Source organism: Epinephelus lanceolatus, chromosome 1 (assembly GCF_041903045.1).
Source record: "Epinephelus lanceolatus isolate andai-2023 chromosome 1, ASM4190304v1, whole genome shotgun sequence".
Taxonomy (NCBI): Eukaryota; Metazoa; Chordata; class Actinopteri; order Perciformes; family Serranidae; genus Epinephelus; species Epinephelus lanceolatus.
The window spans coordinates 8,944,217-8,970,619 of NC_135734.1; the positions used below are offsets into that span (position 1 = coordinate 8,944,217).

Sequence of the window (26,403 nt, forward strand, 5' to 3'; positions counted from 1 at the left end):
ATGTCATTGTTTATTATTACATTGTTACAAACACAATGTGTTTCAGCTGTGGGTCACCTAGAGACTCCAAAGAGCTCCCTGTGTGTGCTATAAGACGCTGAGGGGAAGTTGACTTGAGTTGGTTGTCAATATTCATAAACAGAAAATTCATAGTAAAATTGCACCCGAGTTATTTACTCACTGCCCCTAATGTCTATTGGCATGTGGGGCTGACAAGTAACTTAAAGAGTGCTGCAAAACAGCAATATTTGCTTCCCACCATAAATGGAAACTGAATAAAACCATCATCATCTACATTGTGTGAAATCAATAAGTGCTTTTGAAAAATAATGCAGAGTGTGAATGCTAAGAGTGTTTCTTTTTTCTCAGTTGTAAGTTCTCCTTCATCATGTGTGAGTGATCAAAATACAAATGCATTGTTTTGTTGTTCTTCAGTGGGAAACCAGAAGTTTTATATGAATATTAATTTAGACCACTTAAGAGAACACTATTTGAGTACTGTGTAGTTTTATAAAAATACTGCACACTCTCACAGTCAATTATTCCTCTTGGCTCCACAGGATCTCATACGTATCATTTGTCATTCACAAAATAGCCTCAAACCAATTGAATACTATGGTGAAACTATTACAAAGATGATACTCACTAGCGGTTCGTGTTGTAGATACAGAAAATGCCAAAGCACTATGTGTGTATGTGTGTCAGAGCCAGAGAGAGGGAGCAGAAGAAAGATTCTATGTGATTTGCTTGTTCATCCATTCCTCACCATGCCCCAACAATTTGAAATGCTGTGTGCCCTGAAATGTGCAATGAAATGACTCATCCAAAAGGTCACTTAGGATAAACGTCAAAACATGATTAGAGAGGTGAACATCAAGAATACCATTGTGCCGACAGGCGCACTGTTACCAGGACGAAAAAGAATAATAAGAAAAAATATAGAAAAAAAAATCGATCCTACCGTGTACACAGTTTTGGGTGAGAGACAGTCCCTTGTCATATTTGTATGGATGAATTATTGCTTGTAACACATTTAAACAAAAATGCTCAATGGCTATCACCTTTTATAAGCCACCAGTTAAGTCAGTAAACTAATCACCAGCAGAGCTGTCCACAAAAGAAAATGAAAAGTCAGACTTAAAGTCATTTTCTGCTGAGAACAAACAAAAGAGATGCCCTCACCTTGGGGGTAAAAAACTGTTTTTTAGTTGGTTACCAAAGCCCAAATTCAGCTGTGAGCAAAATGACAAATATGACCTTGGACTCCAGAGAGTTTTCAAAAGCAAAGGAGTCAAAAACAGCTCTTCCTGTCAGGCATTGTTGCACTGCTAGAGTGAATCACAGCACACACACTGTGCCAGGACTACGGTGCTGAATGTGTTGAGGTAATGGAATGACCCACAGTGTCCTTCAGTTGTTGAGTATAGCAGAGGTGCTGTATAAGTCGTGCATTTAAGACATGTTTACCTGAGTAATTCCATTTCTTTATACCATCTTTAAGTCCCCTCTGGGCTGAAGGCGTTACACCTCAGAAAGGTCAATGGATTTCCAAACTAAGTGTTTCGACCTTTTAATCAACTGCAGGGAGAAAGAGGCCAGTCCCCACTGGTCTAACATCTTTGATCTTTGTCATTGTTCTACTGTGGAAAGAGGGTTTTTTCACCAAAGGCTCATTTGCTTTCTAGAGATACTTAGAACAAGCCCCCAGGAACAGCGACAGGCTTTGAAGCCAATTTTACATGGCATGGCCATGATTTAAATTACAATGACCTGGTCTGTCATGTGATGCCATGGGGCCCAAAATACTTAGTTTCCTATAGACTTACATTGAGAGAGAGGTGTTTGTAACCTTTTGAGTGTCACAACCCCTGTGAAATGACTCATTTCACTGTTTGGATTTGATCCATTCAATCTGATAACATTTGGAAAGTCTAAAAGAGCCACACATTTAAATGATTTCATTCCCATCCAAGTTAGCGGAGTACTAAACTGGAAGTCACCTGCTTGGCTAGCAGAAGTTAGCTGTAAATCTCTACTGTGCTTGCACAATGGGCCCCACAGTACAGGTGATCTGGGTAATTTCATACCACAGAAATCAAGCTTGTATGGCATCAACAGCAATCTATGTGTCACATAAATAGTTGCATTCACCAAATGCCATTTATCTCATTTTTTAAAATGAAAGGTTCAGTCCACACTGGCTGTGAAATGATACCTTCCTAGTGCCAGTGTGTTGAGATGGTGGACAAAGTCCACAGTCCTTGCTCTGCAAAACTGCTTTCAGAGTGCAGCCAAAGTTAATAAGAAAGTCACCAGTCTCAGTTAGCCAAATCAATACAAGGTTTTCAGTATCAAATCCTATCTTTGTGTCACTACCCCTCCACTACAGCTCAGCAAAACACAAAGAAATTTTGTAGCAAAAAGACTGCAAGTTTAAGAAAAATGAACTCTGTGAACTACTCACTGCTGGCACATTGTATACCACAATATTTTCCTTTTTGGTTGGTGCTTTTTGTTCATCAGATGTTGGACAGGCTATTTAGTGAACTACCCTGAATAACATGGTAAAATGTAACACCATGGTCATCCCATTGAGTGAAATTAGAAAAATAATGATAATTCCAAAATGATTTCAAAATATCTGTTTTAGTTACTCTGCTGTATGTTCAAGTGTTTATTTCTCTAACAAGTTTGGTTTAGATTAGTTATTTGATGCTACAAAAAGGGGGTTTGGCAATATTGTGGGTTTTGTGATGATTGGCAGCTTTGTGTGCCAATCAGTGTGCTCGCTATCAATGGCGCTGCTTGCGATTGGTCAGACGAGTATACAGGCAGGAACTCTACACCACAGAGATAGCTACTGCGCAGACTTTAGGTCCAAATGAGTCACCAGTGCAAGATGGCAGCGACCATACCCGGGATATTTTGGCTTTATTCTTGTACAGTGGGAGTAAGGGGAGATGCATCGTCCATCTTTATTTATGGTCTAAGATCAAGACATGAATTTCCCAGTTGCTAATAGATATTATACAGAGCAAAGTATATTTTACATTTAAATATTTACAAGCTAATATGCTAAAACATGTTCAGACTCATGCCTTCTTTTAGGGTATGCTGTCTTTATTTATAGTTTTATTTAAAATAAATGTGAATATCACAATGCATCCAAGTATAATTATCCGCACCACATTTTATATTGGCGATACAGGTTCATTAAGGGTTTCAAGTTTACAATTTAAATACTAGGTTACTGTTATTTCCAGAAAGCAGCTGTTGGTGCTATGCCTAGCTTTCTTCCTCACCAGTGCAACTGAATCCATCTAACCAATGAAACGCTGATCAAGTGTCTGTTCCTTCTAGAAATATTTAAATTATACTTTTAATCAAAATGTCAGTCTTTTTAAATGAAGATGCCACTCAAGCTCATTGCCTCCTTTTAAGCTTGTTACTGCCTTTATCAGTGTGACATTTCAGCTCATCTCATCTCAAAGCTGTGAGGAGTGTCGATGGACATGATGTGCCCTCTAATAACCACACAGCTTTGTGTAGTGACAGCCCTATCAGTCCTCTTCACTTATCAGCTACATGGACGCTATGGACTCAGGATGCTCTTGTTATGGACAGTATGTTATTTCAAACCGGAGAATTAATAAACTAGGAGAGGTCTGGAGAGTCCATACCTCTCCCTCCTCTGTGCACTCAGCCTCCTCTGGGAGCACTGGAAACTCAATTACATTTGTGCCATGCTTGTGATAGCTGAAAACCATGTCAGCTCATAACTGATATTATGATGTTTTACACTGTTAAGTGTTCTAAGTGTGACTTGTTTTTTTTATTTGCAATCCATTTTGATAAGAACACTCCTGCTGTTGCCCTAAAGCAAGGCACTACAGTTGCCACATACAAATATCCACAGCTTCTCCCAAATACAGCAGCTTGGTCAGTGGCCCTAAGCTTCAAACTGTCACACTCTAGGTATACCTCTAGTGTCAGTTTTGGATGTGTCAGTTTTCTGCATCAGTTTCTGCTTGTTACATGCTAAAGTGTCTTTCAAAATAAACTTCTGTTTTCACAGGAAACGTAGCTTTCACCACCAAAGTTACTCTAGTATTAGGCAACAATACAGCTAGATTAACAGTAACATGTCACTTGACGACTATGTCACGTGATGTGCATCAGTAACTATGCTACATAGCTGAAAAAAAAATTGACTTTTGGTTTCACACAGGACACAAACACTGGTCTCCTGGGTGAAAGTCCTGTTTTTCCACCCTACTCGGAGTTTGTCACTCTTCTCACTATGTTATTGCGGCTGATGAAATTACACTGGAGTTAGATGAATGCCTGGTGCATCTCATACAGATGCTGTGAGGTGCTTTGTGCGTTGGTAACAGAGGCCAAGGCCCACTGACCAGGATGCCGTATTTGATCCTGGGATTAAAATGGGTTGCAAATGTACAACCTAAACAGATAAATGTTTTTAAGATGGTCACTCCTTCAATTCACTGTGTGTGGTCTGGCTCACTGGATGTCGACTGTGGCTCAAAGCCTCCCATTGGCTGGCTGTTTAGATGGCATTCTCCCTCCCTTCTGTGTGTTACCTTTTTCAAAATCCCCTGTGCCATAAGAAACAATAACAACCTACATGCTGACAATGGTAAGAATGATGAAGATTCGGATCATGTAATGAGGCATACCTGCTTTGCTCTTCCACTTAACTGTCGTAGAGATCAGCAATGATTAAAACAATTTGTGAACACACCTCATAAAAGCCCAGGTTCCATCTCATGCCTGATATGGCTCAGTTTTCAGTTGATTTACCACTTCTTTCGAAACATCCCATCAGACTGCTGTCTGCAGAGCTGCTCTCTTCCTCTGAGTTTGCTTGGTTAGCACAAGCTAACACAGCGGTGCTTACATACAACACTGAGCCGTTTAACAGACCCAAAAACTTACATTAATACTGAAATGGCTCAACTCTGTCGTTGAGCCATTCCTTTCCATTCTTTGTCTTAAATTGTTAAAAGATATGTGGTCGTGGTTAAGGCAAGTTTACTACTGTTACACTACATTTTAGGCTTGGCACAATAAAAGGCAACTCTAGAATGTGCAGTTTAATCACACAACACATTTCCACAGATGTCGTGAAGTTTTGACAGAGCTTGCAATTGACGTGCTGACTGCACGACTGCTCACCGGTGCCTTTGCCCATAAACTAAATATTCATTTCACTACTCTAAGCCTTTTATTGTCACTGGCCAAAGGCACACCTGTGTAGCAATCACACTGTTTTATCAGCATCTTGATATGCCACAGCTGTCAGGTGGATGGATTATGTTGGCAAAGTGCTTACTAACAAGGATTCAAAAAAAAAATGTGCACAACATTTGAGAGAAATAAGCCTTTTGTGTGCATAGAAAGTGTTTTTTCAGCTCATGAAAAATGGGAGCAAAAGATGCATTATAATTGTAAGTGAAAATCTGTATATGTTCCATATGAAGATCACAGCTGATATTAATGCTGCTGCTGCTCATTAGGGTGTGTTAAACGCAGAGGTAAAATCTCCCCAAGGGGATCAGCGAAGTGTAATTTGACTGGAGCTGATGAGAGCTGATTAGATTTGACTTCATATTCTTTAAAGCAGACCACAATTCATATGCTACTCCTATAATCCTCAACAACTGAACAAGGTGCGTCCTAATTCCCTGATTTCCAACCACCCAACCCCTAAAAAAGCAAATGGGTCAGTATGCGGCTTGCATTTCCGGCCACCATCTTGATTTTCGTCAAGGATTCTGGTCTTAAAAAACAACCTGCCAGGTTTCACAAAGCTTTTATTTTATTTATTTGTGATGAAACACAGCTTATTTTAATGCTGCCATATAATTATCACTGCAAAAGTCTCAGACGTAAAAAATAATGATGATGAGAGGAACACACCAGACCTGCTTCTAATATCTTTTCTAAAATGGACCTAATGATTTATTTTATTTCCCTTGCTTGATATCTGCGACTGTTGCAGCAGCAGTGCTGTGGATCAGAATTGACCCATATAGGCTTCAGAATTTAATCACAGCAGTGACCTGTATTTTATGCTTCCCTGTCTACATTGTGGAGAAGGTAATGAATCTGCCTGGCAATCAGATAAACAATATAGTATCTAGGACAGAGTAATTGCTGAAAACATTCAGTTTGGACCCCTTGATAATAGGAACGCTGATACTGAGGTCGACTTGTGTCGTCTATCTTATTGTGTGTATTTCCTGATACTTTAGCATACACTGAGGCCCAACAAAAAGGATCATTCTGCTTATTTTCCAAATAATCTTTTTATTTTGATACTTATTTTCATACTGTTTGATTCTGATCAATATTTGGTTTGCTGCACTACAAAGACACCCTGTGGATATTTTACAGTTGCACACAAGCACACCATGAGCAAGGCAATGTGTTATAAAAGGTAGCAATGGGCCAACAAACAGAAAATAAGCCCATGTCAACACTGAAGATTTCAAAATGTTTAAGTACTAAGTACAATTCTGATTTATTCCAGTAACCTAGTATTACTTGCAGTATGATTTCATTGCTTTAATTTAAGTAATTGTTGTTAGCTGAAAATGTGGTGACAATGCGACAAAGAAGAAGCAAGAAACATGAGAAGTCAGACTATCAAACAGGTTGTAAACAAAAATGAATCCCCATTATTCAAACTAGTTTCTTTGGAGTTAAAACTTAATGTGAATACATATTCTGTAATAATCTCCCATTGCACAGGAAAACTGTGTGTGTGTATACAACTAGGATGAATGTAGCAAGTAGAGGAAGTGGGACTGTAAACTATAATGGATGGTTACAGCAAGAGGTTTTGGTCTGTTGGCCTTTGTTTTCTCTTCCAAATCATGTTGACTAATCTGTTGGCTTGTTTAAAACCTATCTGACTCTCTGGTTGTTCATGTTTGATATCCCATGGTGGTTATTACACCACTGCATTAGCAATAGCCATGCATTATCTTTTCGGGCTGTCCATTCATTTATCCGTCCATCTGTCCGATTCTAATGAATGCGCTATCTAAGGAATGCCTTGAGGGAATTTCTTCGAATTTGGCACAAACATCCACTTGCACTCAATGATGAACCGATTAGATTTTGGTGGTCATAGGTGCAAGGTCAAGGTCACTGTAACCTCGTCTGTCCCATTCTTGTGAATGCTATATCTCAGGAACAGCTTCAGTGTTTTTTTCAACGTAACTAACCTTGCATCTGTCTAATTCTATTTTTTCATTTAAAAAAAAAATACCAGAAAGGAACCATTAGGATACACACACACTTAAAATAACTTGTTTCATGTACAGTCAAGACATCATAGGGAACCTTTGAAAGGGTATATGAAAATTGTGTAAACTCTAAACAAGCAGCAAACTCTGAGGCTGAAAAATTAAGCCAACTCAGAAGTGCCAAAAACTGTAGTTCCTCAAATGGCCACTTGATGCAAAGAGCAAATCAGTCCTCATACATATCCATGCTGAAATGCCCAACTTTACAGCAGAAACAAAAATGTTAACAGCCTGGCACAAAAAACAGTTTTGGTGTCTATAGTTGTTTTCCCCATTCATGACAACTGTACAGGGCACAGTACAGTACAGTTTATACAATGTATGTGTCAGATGTTATCAAGGATCATGCATAAATAAGCACCTGGCCCCTTGGAATAACAGGTGGGTGCCATCCATTGACAAGTTGCTACCAAGGTGCCAACATTGGTCAGCTACCTTAATGCTGTAAACTAAGATTCACAGAGTATCGGCATAATCGTAGTAGTTGCTATTTTAGTTATTTTTTTAACATTCTGGTCAGATAAAAAAAAGTCTTGTTCAGCGTGAATTTGTAAAGACTGTCTAAGGAGTCGCATATTCGGTTGTTGCATTAGGTGCATTTATTTTCATGGTTTTAAGCTTGTTTTTTGCTCGCGGAAATTAGCATTACTATTAGTATTATAACAGTTAACTATAGCTGTAAATGCACCTTACCCTAACCTTAGGGTAAGCCCCACCCCTTCATCCAAATATGGTCACTTGTGGCTCCAAAGGTCCATGACAGCCACAGCCAAAATGCCAAACTCAGAACAGGGCTCCACAAAAAAACAAAAGGGTGATGTCATGGTGGTTACGTTCATTATTTTATACAGTCTATGACAATTTGGTAGATTTGGCCATGAAAAAACTCAAAGTAAAACTCAAGTATTTGACAGATTTTTGTAGAAATTAACTTGTCTTTAATTAAGTCTACCCTTGTGTTGACATTGGCGTCATCTCTTAATTGTTTGAGTCCCACACACCCTGCTGATCTATGAAAATAAAAATGAAAATATGTAGTTACATAGATTCTCTTGCTGCTCAAATCACCTGTTGCACTCACACCTCTGTCCTCCTTCACAGACAAATCTAATTATGCTCTTACAAATCCGTTCCTGTACGCCCTAAAGATTGACTTACAGACTGAGATGCACTCAAATTTGTTTTGTGCTCTCTCAAATCTTTTTGTCGTCAATATACTTCCATATACTGTTGCCCTCTTCAACAAAGAGTCCCATGGGTGCCCGAGGGAAAATAACTCTCACTAATTTAGTTTCCTGATGATAATGTTTAATTTCACTCTGTACCTTCCCGATCGATTCCTCCTATCCCCGTCTCCATCCATTCCATTTTCTGCAACCACATCTTAATGCACCACTGACACAATTCCAGCAATGAAATGCTGTGTCTCAATTCTTCATCTCTCTGTCTACACTTCCAAGGTCTCAAAGTCCATGATACTGTCTGATTGTATTCTTCATTAGATCTTTATTGATGGCTGTTCTCCTCCAACTGAGTGATCATATTCAGGGGAGTGTCTTTTCATCGCTATTGGGCTTTGATTTATCATCCAATGTGCAGCTTATTATGGGAGCAGAACAAGGGTTAGCTCTCCAGATTGTGCTGTATGGTTGGTAGTGACAGGCTGCTTTTGTCTTTTTTTACACTTTCACTTTTATTTTTATAACATTTATATCAAAAATAGCCCAATTTGTCATTTCCCACCACCTACTCCCTGAGAAAGGGAGGTATGACTTCTTCTATTGTAACCTGGCTAATAACTTGACCTGACATCTTATCGTACAGATGGTGGGCAATCACTGCTGGGTAGAGCCGTCATTTACCACTGACCAAACTCTAGGTTGGACAGGAAGCACAGTAGTTTTTACTGCTGCTAATATGAAACAGCAACATTGCCATGTCTTTTGATTAGTTCAGCAGTGAAAATCGCAATCGTCTTTTTGTCTCTGAAGAAATATCTTCTCTGTAGGTTTCCACCCAAGTGTTTAGCATATGAGGAGTACATTTCCGAAGAAGTCAGCAAAAGAAAATATGATATACATTTCTGTTAACTAGTGTTATATAAATATTCTCAGGATCACAACAAGGTAACAGAAAGAAAAGAATGTAAGTGTATTTGTTAAATCATAGCATTGAACAGCTGCTCCAGTTCAGTTGAAATGCTTGAAACCAGAGCAGTGGATGGTAAGTACATTAATGCCCATGGTTTATGGTATCACTGTAGGCAGGTGTTGTGCTCAATTTGACAGTAACTACAACTAATTATTTAAAAAAAGCAATTAAAATCATTGAAATTTTAATTTAAATGTTTAATGATGTAGGTGAGGACAGTTCCAGTCACTTCTCTATCAGCTCTGCTAAGTTTGTGCTAATTTAGGTTGCTTTGTCTATTTTACAAATCTTGGTGGTAACCTGGCTAATAACTTGACCTGACATCTAATCGTTCAGATGTCTCATATAGTTTATTTGTTCCTTTGGTGGAAAGCATGATAAATATATATTTTTTTAATATTATTTATTTGATGGGATATATTGCTTGGTGAGTGACCACTGGTTGAACACCACTTTTCACTGTGCATTTTGGGATACTTTGAGTCCAATATATATTCGGACACCACTACAAAATCGCAGACTCACTATATAGTGAGTACACTGCAAATTTGAAATCGCTAATTTGACTCCCTCAGAGTTAAAATTAACACGGACCCAGTGTTTATATGGGAACCACTGGTTCAGAGTTAAATTAACACTTTTAATAGTGTTGAGATTATTAACACTATCACAGTGTTACTTAACAAACTCTGATGGTGTAAAATATTAACACCGAAATGGATACATTTAAATTAATTAGCACAATAACAGTGTTACTTTAAACACTCTAATAGTGTAAAATATTGACACCAATATGGATACTTTTACATTAATTAACACTACAATAGTGTTACTTCAAATGCTTATAGTGTAACATTTTGACACCAATATGAATAATTTTATATTAATTAACACTACAATAGTTTTACTTCAAACTCTTATAGTGTAACATTTTGACACCAATATGAATAATTTTACATTAATTAACACCAATAGTGTTACTTCAAACTCTTAATAGTGTAAAATTGTGACACCAGTGTTGATACATTTTAATTAATTGGCACTACAGCAGTGTTACTTCACAAACCAAGTGTAAAATATTAACACCAGTTTATTTTAATCAACACTATGAGGTTATTGAGCAGTTATGTTATGACCACTAACACTGATGTAAAATGTATACTTAACTAGTATTTACTGTGCTGCTGATACAGCCACTGGTATTAACAGTTAAAATGTTCATGAAATAATCACTCCAAAAGTGACTGTATCAAAAATATTTATTTTCCATTGACAAGGAAAATTACTGATGAAATATATTTAGATAATTTAAATAATGCAACTGTCTGGCACAATATAAAAGTTAGAATCTGCACCGTAAGACATTTGGATATCAAAGGGTTTGAAGTATCTCAAGTCATCAGGTCTGACAACTGAAATATTATGTGCCATGTCAACAACATGAAAGGCATGGAAATGTTCTACAAATTCAGTCTCCATTTCAGATAATAAAAAATAAATGTCACCTTTAACACAGATGCAAAGAATCTTATTTAGCACTGGCATCTCATTAACAAAATCTGTGCAAACAACAAGACCAGAGTGAAAGTCAATGCCATTTTGTTTAACCCAAGTTGTAACACTTAGTTCACTTGAAATATCAATCTGAAAATAATCTGCAATCACATCACCATATTCAACATCAGTCAGTATTTTAGATGACACAGGTCCAGACTCAATACCTTTAGCAGAAAGTGATTCCCAGTGATAGGCAACAGCTATTTGGTGTTTCTTGGCAAGTGTCTTAGTTATGTTCTTGAAATTTTTTATGCTGGACTTAAAGAATTTGTGTTTTGCTTCAAACCTCATAGTCCAAACATGTACTAATGGACCAATTTGGCATATACATTCAGGATAATGGATCATGAAGTGATGTTTTGGGATCAAATTATTCTGTGGATACAAAACTGTAAATAATCTGTGGTGCTCTTCAATTAGATGTTTCAAAAACACAGTCATTCCCTCTGTAATACAAGGTGAAAACAATATGTTCACAATATGCAACAACAGTAACAACAAACGCCAGTGTCTGTCACCTTCTGGTACAATATCTCCAAAGATAAGTGGGAGGTTCCGAATGAGGCACAATGTTTGACTGGTATTAAGCCCAATACCACTGCCAGTACAAAAGATGTTAACGCCAGTTGGTCGATTTTTTTTATCCATGAATCCATAGTTGAATGCATATACACGCTGGAGTATGTTTTCATAAGAAATGAAATTCTTCTTCAAATATTCAAACAATAACTTAATCTCATATTGTCCTACACCTTCTAAGATATCATGCATAATATCAAACACAAAGTTGACTATAGATGACTATAATCCTCCTCATTGGTTGATCTGGTCCGTAACATCACACATGGATCACTTTCACTAAAGACTGTTTGAGCAGAGGCTTTATCAGTAAGACACATTCTGCAGTAATGGTTGGCACTGAATGACTCCACATAACTCAGAATTGAGTTCAAACCCAAATTGTCACCTGTTACTTGTGCTATGGTGCCATAGATAGGTTGATCAGCAAATGACACTTTCATTCCACCATGTTCTAATATCTTTACATCTTCTATAAATGGAGAAAAAAATTGTCAATTCCATACTTTTTTGCATCTTGGGAATGAAACAAAGAAATAAGATGGATATTCATCAGGGATGAGTTTAGACATGGTGGTAAATTGCGGAGTGTGAAATATAAACATCCAAGCTTATGAATGCCTTGTTTTGATCTTTGAACTGATAAGACAACATTGTTAGTGACACCACTGCCTTGTAACTTTGCTATGACTGAAACACACATATCTTTTGTCTTATCTTTTGACATTTGGGATGTTGAAGGCTGATTTGACATTTGGGATGTTGATGGTTGATTAGTCATATCTGGAACCATGCCAAATGCATCTTCTTGTAAGCTCTGTTCATCTAAATCTGACTGATGTGGTGTTTGTAAATCATCATTACTTGTGTTAACAGAACTAGAGAGCCATTTAAGTGCTTTCTAAAACCTGCATAACTGTTAAACTGCAATGAACATCCTTCTTGGGCACAAATAACAACAAATTTCTTTCCTGGACATAACCCATGAAACAACTTGAGGTGCTGAATTAATGCACTGGGTGCATTGTGCATAGACCTACAAATATGACACCTATACATATTTTTAGGAGCTTGTCTCTTGACAACACAAATCTTATAGTCTAAGAAATTAGACTTTCAACCAAAACATAACCAAAGGAAAAAAAAAAAAAAAGTGCTGAAGTGCACCAAGTGCATTGTGCAAATACAAATGTGCATACACCATTTATGAACATGGCTCTTAGCTCCTGTTCATAAATTTGGCTCTTAGCTCCTTCACCTTTGGACTCTCTTTAGTGGTGTCAACATCAATATTGTAGACAGTTGTTTGGAGAAAACTGTACATGTTGCTGAGAGCATCATCGTAACTTACACTGAAAACGAAGTGCACTTTGAAGAGTTCATCAAACGCTGCCAATGACGTGGTTCCCTGGCAGGGGATCTTGTCGATCACAATGTAGTAAGTGTTGATGGACTGCTTGCTGGTTCCAGCGGCAAGAAGGTATGGCTGGCAAGTTGCCTCCTGGCTCTCCAAGTGTTGTTCAAGGCTCCGGCATGACTGTGGAGAAACTACATGTCAGGTTGCATTGTAGTATTGTCTTATTCTGTGCCATGTTTCCACGCTTCTAATCACAATCAGATCTGCACTAACCAGGGTTTCCACACATTTTCACAGACAAAATTTAAAAACATTTCAAGCTTTTCACCCATAATACAATATCCATAACCTGGAGAAAGTTTTTGATGTCCTGAAGAAGATTTTAGGAGAAACAGAGCTCTTGTGCCCATGATTAATGTAAGATATGCTAATTACACTGCAGACAACAAAATTCTATCAATTTTCCAAAACTGTTTGATTTTACTTTACTTCATGACTCTTCCAGGCCTAGAAAATGACTTAAAAAATTCCACAGTTTTTCTAGGTTTTTCATGACAATGGGAAGCATGACTTACCTTGTGAAACACAACTAGATGATCCATGGCCTGAGCTGCACTGATCTTTTGTCTTTTTAGAGGGCTGAGGTGGCAGGATATGCAGGAGTAACAAGAGAGATGCCATGTCACTGTCCCACTCTGTAGAAAGAGAAAAAAACTTGTGTATAGTATAATTTGAATATCATGTTTCTTCAATTTACATCATACAGTCCCACTTTAGATAACAAAAACTCCTCATTAAGCACATGTATATAGGTTTGTGAATGACAATGCATTCAAATTCCATGTGTTACCTGGGCAGTCAGAGGCTTCATCATTGTTCTGATTCCTGGCAGACCTCAGCAAACTCTGGATGACTGGGGTAGTTGTAAGGCTCTCAGCTTCTTTGATCACCTTCCTTTTAAAGGATGGATGCCACTTTTCAAGCAGTTTGTTGGCTGTTTCTGGTCAAAAAATGAGGCCAAAATCTTGATTTATCTGCAGTGGCAGAGAAATGAAAGAACATGTTTTCTTAAATTTACATTTTTCAAATCACATGTTGCGCTTAAATGTCTAATACTTACCAGCCCTTTAGTGTCCAGCAGCCTTGGAAACACTGAGAGTATGTTATCCGACTCATCAGGATTGTGGATGAGGTGCTGTCTATACTCAAAGGTCTCCTTCATCTTCTGCAGGATTATTTCTCTGTCAGTGATGTGGCTCATCAAGGATATGATCTCTTTACAATCCAACTGACCACCAATCTGAGGCAGCTCCCTCTTTTGTCCTGGACCGCCACCTCCTGCTGTATGCATTTTTGGTTCCTTGAATGGAAGTTTTGTGTTCCTCTGAACGGTCTTGAGCCGCCATGCCAGAAATCCAGTGCCACTTTGGCTGTCATAGAAATGTTCCTGACCAAAGACAGACAAAAAAAATAGTATTGCTACTACTTGAGGTTCTAGTAAATTAGCGCTCTTTAACTTTCTATACACTTTGCTTTGTCTGTGTCAGATGTAACCAATTATACTTTTTATAATTTCAAAAGTGAAAAAAAATATTTCCACAAAGCCTCAGTTCTGTTCAGTTACAGCTCCTTTGTGTTTTTATCCACATTTTGATGTACCTGTGGCATTCAGGATTAAAAAGAGAAACAATTAATAGACACTGCATGTCTTTTCATTAGGCTGAAATAATTCACATTGGTTTGAAATTTGTCATTACAATGTCTGGCCAAGCTTAAGGTCATGCTTTTGAAATCTGGCACAACCTAATTTTTAAATTGAATAGCCCTGGTGTACACAGTATATTAAAGACTAAAAAAATCCATGACTTATGTATCAACATAGCCAAAGTTATCCAAAAAAAGTATATGTTTCTGTATAAATACATTTAAATTTTTATAAAGGAATTTCTTGATACAATTCAAAGTACAATTCAAAGTTAGGTATGTAATCAAAATAAGACTTACATAGCCCTTCCTGGAGAGGGGATCTTTCAATGCAGGGAACAAGGTAACAATTCCCAGTGCGTATTTCTCTGGTTCGCTGAGGGATTCTCCTGAAAAGAAAAATAAAGTTGATTCTTGTTTGTTTACCAAGCTATACCAATTAAGCATTGGTGCTTTATAAGGGTGGAATAATACTATTACTTAAGTAATGTTTCTTACTACTATAATTGCTGCCTTTTCTCCAATTTCACTCAAGCAAAAAGAAAAAGAAAAGAAGAAAAAAAAAAAAGTCCTTTCCAGAGTTCACATTAGCCGACACATGCCGGTTTCATGTGTAATTGAACGGCAGATGAAAATATCACCAACCAAAATGAGCGTGGGAAATAAGCCAAATACATAAATAAATGAATAGCATATTAAATAGCCTAATTTGTGTAACCAGTAAGATGTGCTGCAAAGACAGCGATGTTGAGAGAAAATGAAAATTCAGTCATTATCTACTGACCCTCATGCCTATGGAATGACGGGGAAAGTTTTTTGATCATCTGTGCACTCCTAGAGTTTCCTGGAGCTTTGTTTGACCAATAACTGCAGCAAACAGTAACAGATTCAAAAGTTCCAAAAATACATAATTAATCCATAAATTCAAGTGTCCTGAAGCAGAAACATGCAGCACATCAAACAAAACTTAACACAAGTTTGAGATGTTTTTTTCCAAACGTCTTGGCATTTGTAAGCTACAGGACACTTGGATTACTTTGAACGAGCAGTATGGAGGCATTTTATGGATTTATTATGTATTTTTTGGACGTATGAATCTCAGTTACCGTTCATTGCATTTGCTTGAAAAATGAAGCTCCCATTAAACTCCAGGAGTGCACAGATGATCATAAAACTTCACTCGTCAATCCGTCAGAATGAAGGCGAGTAGCTAATGACTATTTGCATTTTTGGGTTAACTATCCCTGTTAAGTGTTTTTTTAATTTATTATTATTATTATTGCTGTTTAAACACTACTATAAGGTTATTTAAAATATGGCGGTTGTTCTACAGTATATGGCCAGAATTATGGAGTATTAAGGGCGGTCCAAAAAACTAGCATAAACTCTTTAATTTGCACAATGGCAATTTAAAAATAAATGCATGAAATTAATCAAAGTGACGACTATGATCGAAATTAGCAATCAGATTCTACAATATCATTTAGCAGACGCTTTTATCCAAAGCAACGTACAATGAGCACTAATACATCACAAGCAAGGAACTAGTTAGATAATGAGCTTACATCTCTGGATGAAGAACTTTGGGATGCCTCTTCATCACTTCTCTTTCGCTTGAGTGGTCTTGCTTCACAGTCACTGCTACTGCTGGACACAGACAGGAAACTTCCACCAAATATGGATGGTGGTGTGGATATAGGAGACACAGATGCACCTGAATCTAAAACAAAAAAGTGTATAAATACTTAACATTGCCGCATTATTGTAGATAAGATTTTGCAATCAACCATGCTAGAACAATCTACAAACAGCAGCCAAAAAACTATACCCATCTTTGTGCTCAACAGCCCTGTCCATCCATGGAATATAAAGCTTTATTTTTTGTTAATTTACCATTGTTGTCACTGTCCTGGATGATGAAGCAAATCCCATTCTGTGGGGCCAAGTCTGCAAACACAGATTCATCCACCTCGGTTCCCGAATCATCTTCCACACAAATCTTGTCCACGAGGATGGAGAACTTCTCTCTCACTAAATGATGAGTTAAAATACCACATGGTTATTTGTTTAAATCAGAAAAAGTCCAGTCAGTTAAAATTACTGGTTAGTCATATACAAATCGGGACAATTACCTTCAGAAATAAATTCTTCATAATCAGCAGCTTGTAATTTGATATATTTCTTGTGGTCTTTGTACTGCACCTTAATTAGCATCTTGCAATCTTCAGCGTGATCCTGCAGAAAAATTACATTTTTTTTTTCTTTTAAAAATCACCTATACAAAAAATGGAAACTTTCACTACACTCAAATGGTCTCTGATGGACAAAAATATACTTTTTGTAACTGAAGCTGTTGGATATGAAGATGTCTTTCTGCCTGACAAGTCTGGAACTTAACATACTGCTCTTCACACTTCTTATGATGACTGCAGTATCTTTGTATCCTGTCAAACAAACGCACTGAAAAATACAATATTCCGGTTATCTAACAAATGATCAGCCAATTAAATGGCAATCAAGTACAACTGGCTCACTATGGAATGAACGTCATTTTGTGACTATTTTTTTATTACTGCAATATGCAAGACTGATCATTCACAAATGACCATTTTACTGTGGCCACAAAAGAAAAAATAAATACATGACAGCGTGCTCCTAAATGATTTCTTCTGCTGCACAAAATTATTTTTAGTCGCAAATGCGAGTAAAATGCTTGCACCATAGAGCTCTGTGGAAAACAAATGAGAAATAAATAGCCTAATAACTTTCACTGCTTAAAGATACTAAATAGCTCAGCTAATACTTGAAATGTCACTGGAAAACAAACCACTGCAGCAGCATATTGAGTGCCTGGTGGCCAGCACCGGTGCGTGCCGGACTTTGAACTTATCCCACAGTAGTGGTACCTGAGGTACCTTAGTACTACGGTACTCCAACATGATGGTATCATTATGTACCTTGGTGTTTAAGTACGGCGGTCTATCGCTGGTACCAATATACCGTGCATCACTAAATCCAACCACAGCTGTGGACAAATTTGACCGGTTGGCGGTTTGCCCGTCGGAGGCTCCTCCGGAGGAATCACGGGGAGAGGCGGCTCTGAACTAAGGATGTTCCTGCTTAACCGACTAGTCGTTTAAACGTTTCTAACATTGATAGTATTCACCAGAAATACTAGTCAGTTAAACTGTTTTTCCTCCCGACGCCCGCGTTGTTCTTTAAACGACGGAAACCGTTATAACTCGACCCAAACAGCTTCAACAGAGTTACATTAGTTTACGTTACCGTTTATTTACCATGTGTGGAAAGACTAACCAAGCTCTAACATTAGCATGAAACATAAGTGACACGTGCATGCCCTGGCATGTCTGCTTAACAACTGGATATCAGGAAGCGTAGTATCCTTTCATTTGCCAACACTTGACTGAATCCAGGACAGTGCCATATAACTAAGTTAGTCTTTTTCTCTATGCCAAACTGACAGAAAAGATGACTCTGGTCAGAGAAGAGAAGGCGTGTGCTTTATGGTTACTAAGGGATGGTGTATCAGTGGCAATGTGAGGTACTATCCCATTTGCAAATTTGCAAATTCCAGGATGGTGAAGGAATGACCCGCCCCACTCTCCCTGTGATTGGCTAGTGCTTGTTGCCTTCATTGGTTGGATTGGTTAGGATAAAGCAAAAGGAGTGGGATTGGTTAAGGTTAGGGTGCCAGGGTAAGCCAGTCAGAGGCAGAGTAAGGCAGGCCATTCCTTCACCATCGTAGGTTGCACAAATTCACGTCCCATGCCCATTGTGAATCACAGCTATATTTTTATTATATATATTTTTTGGGAATTTTTCCTTATCCGCTGTGAGGGTCCAAAGGACAGAGGGATGTTGTATGCTGTAAAGCCCTGTGAGGCAAATTGTGATTTGTGATATTGGGCTTTATAAATAAAATTGATTGATTGATTGATATGCCATTAAGAGGTGACTGCAGTGGGGCACTGTCCGTGTTTAGGAAAAGCGATCATACAGCCATGTTATTGAGGTCGAATCATTCCACAAACAGAAACCGTAGATTACCACAACCATCTGGTGAAGCAAACAATGTAAGAAAATGCAAAAAAAAAGAATTAAGTTACAGTGCACAAGCTAAAGGAGCTGACTTACATTTCACGGGAGTTGTACCTTGTATAATTACATGTGACAAATTTATGATTGATTTCCCAGGTTATGATCTACTGTCACCTATGGTGAGGTGTAGTTCAGGTGAGTGGTGCTCCCTCTGTTTTGTTTGTGTGTTTGAGAGAGACAGACAGAGGGGAAGAGAAGAACTTTTGTAACTTTTGAACGATTGTACGCAATGTTCTGAAAGTTATTAATAACTCAGTGTTACTTTGAACGTTGCCGGGCCCAGCACCACTGACCTGCACACACATACAGTGCCCTCCAAAAGTATTGGAACAGTGAGGCCAATTCCTTTATTTTTGTTGTAGACTGAAAATATTTGGGTTTGACATCAAAAGATGAATATGGGACAATAGATCAACGTTTCAGCTTTTATTTCCAGGTATTTACATCTGGATCTGATACACAACTTAGAAGATAGCATCTTTTGTTTGAACCCACCCATTTTTCATGAGAGCAAAAGTATTGGAACATGTGACTGACAGGTGTGTTTTGTTGCCCAGGTGTCTCCCAATTACATTGATTATTCAAACAATAAATAGCACTGGATGTCTGAGCTCAGTTTCAGATTGGGTACGATAGGTTTTGCCTGTGCAGACTGCATTTAGAGGTGGAACCAACATGAAAACCAGAGAGCTGTCTATGGGTGAAAAAGAAGCAATTGTGAATCTGAGAGAAGATGGACAATCAATCAGAGCCATTGCACAAACATTGGCCATAGCCAGTACAACCATTTGGAATGTCCTGAAGAAGAAAGAAACCACTGGTGTACTAAGCAACAGACGTCGAACAGGTACACCAAGGAAAACATCAGCAGTTGATGACAGAAACATTGTGAGAGCTGTAAAGAAAGACCCTAAAACAACTGTTAGTGACATCAGCAACAACCTCCAGAGGGCAGGAGTGAAGGTATCACAATCTACTGTTCGCAGAAGACTTCATGAACAAAAGTACAGAGGCTACACCAGAAGATGCAAACCACTCATTAGCAAGAAGAATAGGAAGGGCAGGCTGGAATTTGCCAAAAGGTACAGAGATGAGCCTCAAAAATTCTGGGAAAAAGTTTTATGGACTGATGAGACAAAGATTAACTTTTTCCAAAGTGATGGAAAGGCGAAAGTTTGGAGAAAGAAAGGATCTGCTCATGATCCCAAACATACAAGCTCATCTGTGAAACACGGTGGAGGTAATGTCATGGCTTGGGCTTGCATGGCTTCTTCTGGGACGGACTCTTTCATCTTCATTGATGATGTAACACATGATGGCAGCAGCAAAATGAACTCAGAAGTCTACAGAAACATTTTGTCTGCTAATTTAAAGAAAGATCCAACCAAACTGATTGGGAGATCCTTCATCATGCAGCAAGATAACGACCCAAAACACACTGCCAAAACAACAAAGGAGTTCATCAGGGGCAAGAAGTGGAAGGTTTTAGACTGGCCAAGTCAGTCTCCAGACTTAAACCCAATAGAGCATGCATTTTACCTGCTGAAGAGGAGACTGAAGGGAGTAACCCCCCAAAACAAACAACAACTGAAAGAGGCTGCGGTGAAAGCCTGGAAAAGCATCACAAAAGAAGAATGCAAAAGTTTGGTGATGTCACTGGGTCACAGGCTTGATGCAGTTATTGAAAGCAAAGGATTTGCAACTAAATATTAAGTCTCATTCACTTTAATCTATTTTAAGTTTATATGTTCCAATACTTTTGCTCACCTAAAAATTTTGTGTTCCATTACAAATAATGCTATCTTCTAAGTTGTGTATCAGATCCAGATGTAAATACCTGGAAATAAAAGCTGAAATGTTGATCTCTTGTCTCATATTCATCTTTTGATGTCAAACCCAAATGTTTTCAGTCTACAACAAAAGTAAACGAATTGGACTGACTGTTCCAATACTTTTGGAGGGCACTGTATACTGTACAAGGGTGACTTAGCCAACCTTAACGCAATAAATGGTGTGAATCAATCAGTCAGCATTAGACTGTCACTGCACACAATGGCCAACAGTTTAGGCAATTTGAGCTGGCTGTAAATATGGACATTATTTTTCCTCCTGGAGATCAAGGACAAATTAGGCCTATAGTGGTGAGTAACAGTCTATGTGCAGGATATAAATTACTGTTAGGGTTAAAGGATAAACCTCAGTCTATTCATGTTTTTGTAAATAACTTGTATCACTTTTATTTAATTAGGACTATTGTGATAAACAAGTACTGACAAATGTCAGAGAAACAGTTATTTCATTTTACTCTGCCAAAAGAGGACTAACAACTGATTGTATTGCTTGATTTGAAGGGATGTACAAGCTGCAATTGTTCCACTCCTTAGTTTTCATCACCGTAATAGTGGATACAACTATAGATAAAATTTGCCAACACAGCCACAGCAACACTAAAATAACATAGATATGTGTGCAATAATAACAAAACAAAAAGCAGATATTTAAAAGTACCACAAAGCTACTTTCCTTAGTAACTAATTACTTTTATATACATTAATTGGTAAAGTAATTCAATCACTTTAGAGAGAAGTAACTATATGTAAATGGCTACAAATTTTCAGTATCCTCCACAACATACACCACATTTTCAGACTTAGGGGGCTTTCACACCTGAAAGTCCAGACCATGGTCCGTGTTTTTGTTACATTGTATACCTTTAGTCCCTTGGTTTTGCATTCACATTGCAATTCTGTGAGCGGACTAAAGAACTTTACATGACATAGTTACGTTCATCTACGTGGGTTGCGTCACCTTATATTTGACATCGATTGGTTTATAAATGGGCAGGGGTCTGACGTCAGCGTGTTGTCAAGTAGGCGGGTAGAAATCCCCTCAATGTTTACAAACGGTTACACCCCGCCTTTCCGAAACCCTGCCTTTCCGAAAATAGACCTCCATTTTTCGTAATGCCGGGATTTCCCATTTTTTCTAAAGGCCCCGCTATTCCGAATATTTGGGACAACGCCCACAGTTTGTCAACAGATGCCTCCAATCAGCCGCACACTCAGTCACAGATCCGCTCCGACCAGCCTCCCCCTGCAACTAGGCCTACAGCTCCACTCGGCTTGTTGTTGTCATGGATAGGCCTACATTGTTGCTTCTAGCTGGTGATATGCTGTGATTAGGCTTTAAGATTGTAGCCGTGGGTATATGCTCATGATATCACAGTTAAGAAACTGTGACTTGAAAATCAGTTTTGGAGTGGGGGGGTTTCAGAGTGGGGGTGGTTCAGAACAGAATGGTTCCGTTTGGTCCGGTCTGAGACCACCTCTTTTGGCCAGACCAAATTTCGGCCATTTGGTCCGGACTGTGGTTCGGGAGTAGTTTTCACACCTGCGGACCAAACTGGAAAGTCCAAAAGTCTGGACCAAACGACCTAGGTGTGAAAAGGCCCTTCGTCTCAGGTTTAGTCCAGATTTGGGCAATATCAAATCAAAATTTAAATATGACTGTATGGTATTCATGCAGTTTTCACTTGTGTTCGTTTGCATTGGACAAACAATTTGTGGACTGTGAAAAATGAGATGTTCTTGTCTTATGTTCTTAAGAATGCTCTCAACAACTCCTACAATTTACTCATACCTAAGAGCAAACTTGAGAAAACATTGGTGAATCCTGGAAATCAGTGGGTCCTCACAAAATGAGAACAAATCAGGATATGAACAAAAATAAGAGGAAATTGGTTCATATATGGCTTTCATGAGGCCCAATGTTTAACAAGTTGAAAGGCAATATCACTAATGGGAGTAGTGGAAGGTTTTTACTTTTCTGTTAATGCTTTCTGATATTGGAGCTGTTTGGAGCACAGTTACACCTGACACATTTAATTCTTCCTGTGAATGGAGCACTGTAAACGGTGCTTATCATCTCATAGGTGCATGCTCTCTCTCCCAACTCCTTCTCACAGCGTGTTTGGGCGGCCCTGCTTGTTTCACTGCTCCCAGGGATTCCCATCTGTTCTCACACAGAAAGACACGCCTCGCGATTTAGCATCACAGCTAGCTGCCTTGCAGAGAAGCTTGGCTTTTAAATGCATTCCCTGTAATCTCCCGTCGACAGCGTTTGCCAATGATGAAACTGTTAATTATTCCACAGACTGTAGGATGTATTGAGCTTATTTAGGGCAGCATATGGAAGACTATCACGCCGTTGTACTATTTCTGCATCTTGTCCACATTTCACAGCAGTTTGTGACTCTCAAACTCACTCTTTGTCATCTTCTCTCTTCTCAAACACTTTACCTCACCCCTCTCAATATGCTAATTTAGTTGTCCTCACCCAGGACCTGTGGTAAATTGCCCAATGAAGAAGGGACCATCTGACGTGCTGCCGTATACTCGAGCAGTTACAGCTTGAACTCAATTTTCGTTGTTAGCTAAGTGTGAGTTAGTTCAGAAGATGTCAAGGAAAGTGTTGATTTACGCCTCATTTAGCATGCAAATGTATGTATGAAACCTGAGCTGTGATTGGCGTCATATTCCAAATAACCTCCTCTTCATCACAGGATTTATTGTTTGTCTCTTTGAATCAGTCTGCCGTGATAAAGAGGCACTTCTCTCACTTGACAATGTAGACATATGCCCGAGATAATTAGCTGGTGCCTAAATGTAGTTCTAGGTTTTAATTCATGTCTGTTGTGTAATTAGGAGTTAAGGAATTCACAAGTGTTACTAACATGCTAACATTTGTCAAATGTCATAAATAAAAGTAAAGTTGAATTAAGAAAGTTAGATAATACACTTAAAAAAATCCTCTATTTGGTATAGTATTGACGATTGCTGTCTTTGACTGAGTCCTACAATCAGGTTAAACTCTTCCTCTGTCTTTTAACAGCAACACACACTGCTGGCTGATAAGTCTCAAACCTCAGTGACAGACAGTGTTGCATCCAGTGGAGCATCATTGTGAACTGATTCTGGATGACTCGACAGGATACACATCTATACTGGTGCATATCAACATTGGGAAATAGGTCAGAAGCAAAGTTATGTCTTTCGCTCCATGGCTGACACATTAGTTATCACCACCTTGACTAGTCAAAGAAAGAGATTTGTGCAAATCATATATTCAGGGATAAATGGTATTCACTAGCCCAAAAGTATGGAGCTGCTCTATAGACAATGAATGAGAGACTGATGTTGTGGACCCACAGAGTGTTTGGTTTATTTTTATACCCAAATGAGCTTCATTCTATTGTAGTGTTATCAGTTCTGAAACAGAAAATGTACCCATATACACAGAACATTCCCCTGAGTGCTCTCAGTGTCATCAAGGACATCTTTTCCTATTCATTGTCTATGGAGCCGCTCCAGACTTTCTACCATATGACATCACAAATTTGAGTTTTAGCACTCCATTTTTTTGGATTTGGGCCAGAGCTGTTGGTGGTTTGGCAATATTTTGGGACTGTTTTAGACCACAGGAATAACATGTATGGATTTTAAAAATAGCCATAGTTCCCCATTAAATAGACTAAATCTATTATCTATCATCTAAATATCTTTATCAACGTGGGATATTCATATATTCAGTCTGTCATTTCTGTTCTCAGCTGAAGTACTTCAGTAATGTTACTGTTATTTACTGTAAACTCATTGTGCTGTCACATTAAACTGCAGTTTCACTGTTTTGTTTAACACTTCATGTTCCTCTCAGCAGGAACTCCAGCCCATTTTCATTGTGAAGTCGTAAAATACCACCATCAAAAGCCACCTTTTGTGGCAGTAAGATACACCGTTTGGCAGCACCAGTTTATAATACGGTCAGACAGAATCTTTTGCAGTGTTATGACACGCTGTCAGTGGGCTGGGTGGCACCTCTCGTGGTGGTATGATATGATGCTGGATGACCTCAGTTTAAAAGACTGCCGGTTACACCTTTATATAAGGAGCTGGAAAGTCTATATGGGCCAGGAGGGAGGGGTGGTGGATGTGGCCAACAAACCCCTGACTTTCACCCAGAAGCCTGTTGTTTGCTTCCTGTGTGAATGTAGAGCCAAACCGGGATGCTTTTTTTTTTTTTTTTTTGGTCTAAACCTAACCACGTACTTGTTTTGAACCAGGAAATAAATATAAATACCAGGTGTTTTACCGTAGTTTAAGTTTATTTTGAAAAAGACTAGATGCATCTCGTGAGCAGAAACTGGTCATTTCCTGTGAAAACGTTAGGGTTTTTTGAAAAGACGCAATGTATGTAACAGGCATAAATTGACATAGTGTCCTGGAACATCAATCACAAATGCAGAAGGACACCTAGCAGGTAATATGTAGACATGAACAACACTGACCAGCAGCAATATGTAATGAGTTAGGATGAGAACAAGTTAGAAACTGTTAGCTATTAACTCTATTAGCTGTTAGCTCCGTCACTCAACACATCGCAGAACTCCACTGCCAACTGGCTGCTAACAGCTAACTAGCTCTCCTTTCAGTGATAACTGCATGACGACGTGCTCCGTTTTACTTGCTTGATTCAGTTTGTTGTTTGCAAAGTGATAGTTGTACATACATACAAAAATCCCTTTCATCCTGGAGGCATCCCAGGGAATGATTGACACAATTTCTAATGCCATCCAGACAGCAGGATGTCGGTAATCTCAAGCCCTGGCTAGCCTGCAAGGAGTACTGTGTACTATGGCTTGCAGTATAGGGATTTTTAATCTCATTGAGACATTAGGGGTCTGTCCCAATACCCACACTTCCCCTAGAAATTCCCACCTGGACTAGGTTGTGCGCATTCACGTTTAGGCTAGTGGTGTACCAAAACAGAATTGAGGTAGTGGAAGTGGTTTCCAACACTTAAAACCCACCCTAGATTCCAAGGGAGCCCCAACCCACACTTACAACGAAGTGGAAGATTAAACACCTTGCGAAGTCAGCAACGTCAGCAAGTTTTGGAAAACAATTTGTTACTGTACGATCAGAATGTAGGCTATACAAACAATAGATGGTTGGACTAGCATAAACTCATCAGCGTCAAAATATTTAAACAAATCGACTTACCTGAACAAAATCGATTGGAACTAGAAGATGTCGTAGGCGCCTCCTGTTTTCAGCATTTCTTCTCCATTGATTCATCAGACGGAGAGGAATAAACATAGCACATGCCACAACACAAGCACTGGAGCTGGCATTTTCAAATCTGAATGACTACCGGTATCTTGCGTCGCTACTATGCGTGACGTATGCCTGCACGTCGGCCACACCGATTTACATGTAGTGGTGTCTTGTTCATATATGGTAAGACACCACGAATGCCCTAATATTTCTCACTTCCCTCATCAAGGGTTATCTCGCAAACGAGGGCACTCAATACCAAGTGGAAGATTTAAGGGGTAGAAATGGGATTGGGCCATAGTCTCATTCTCAAGAGAGACCTAAAATGAAACTTAACACCTTCTGGTGATATTTGGTGGCCAAAGGGTAACTTTGTGGCCACAAGCCAAACCCTGTATTTATGTCATATTTGAATCACATGATCTGCATAATTTCTTTTGTTTTCTAGAGATAGCAGTATATACTGCTTGTATACGTATCTACCACTGAT

The 26,403-nt window shown here is 38.6% G+C and overlaps 1 protein-coding gene and 1 pseudogene across 2 annotated transcripts in view; one reads left to right on the forward strand and one right to left on the reverse strand.

Annotated features, from left to right (window-relative positions):
* Window positions 1–26,403, forward strand: part of fhit (fragile histidine triad diadenosine triphosphatase) — a 552,438-nt gene that overhangs the window by 441,340 nt on the left and 84,695 nt on the right. The window lies entirely within an intron of this gene.
* Window positions 12,841–15,456, reverse strand: LOC144463686 (uncharacterized; annotated as a pseudogene).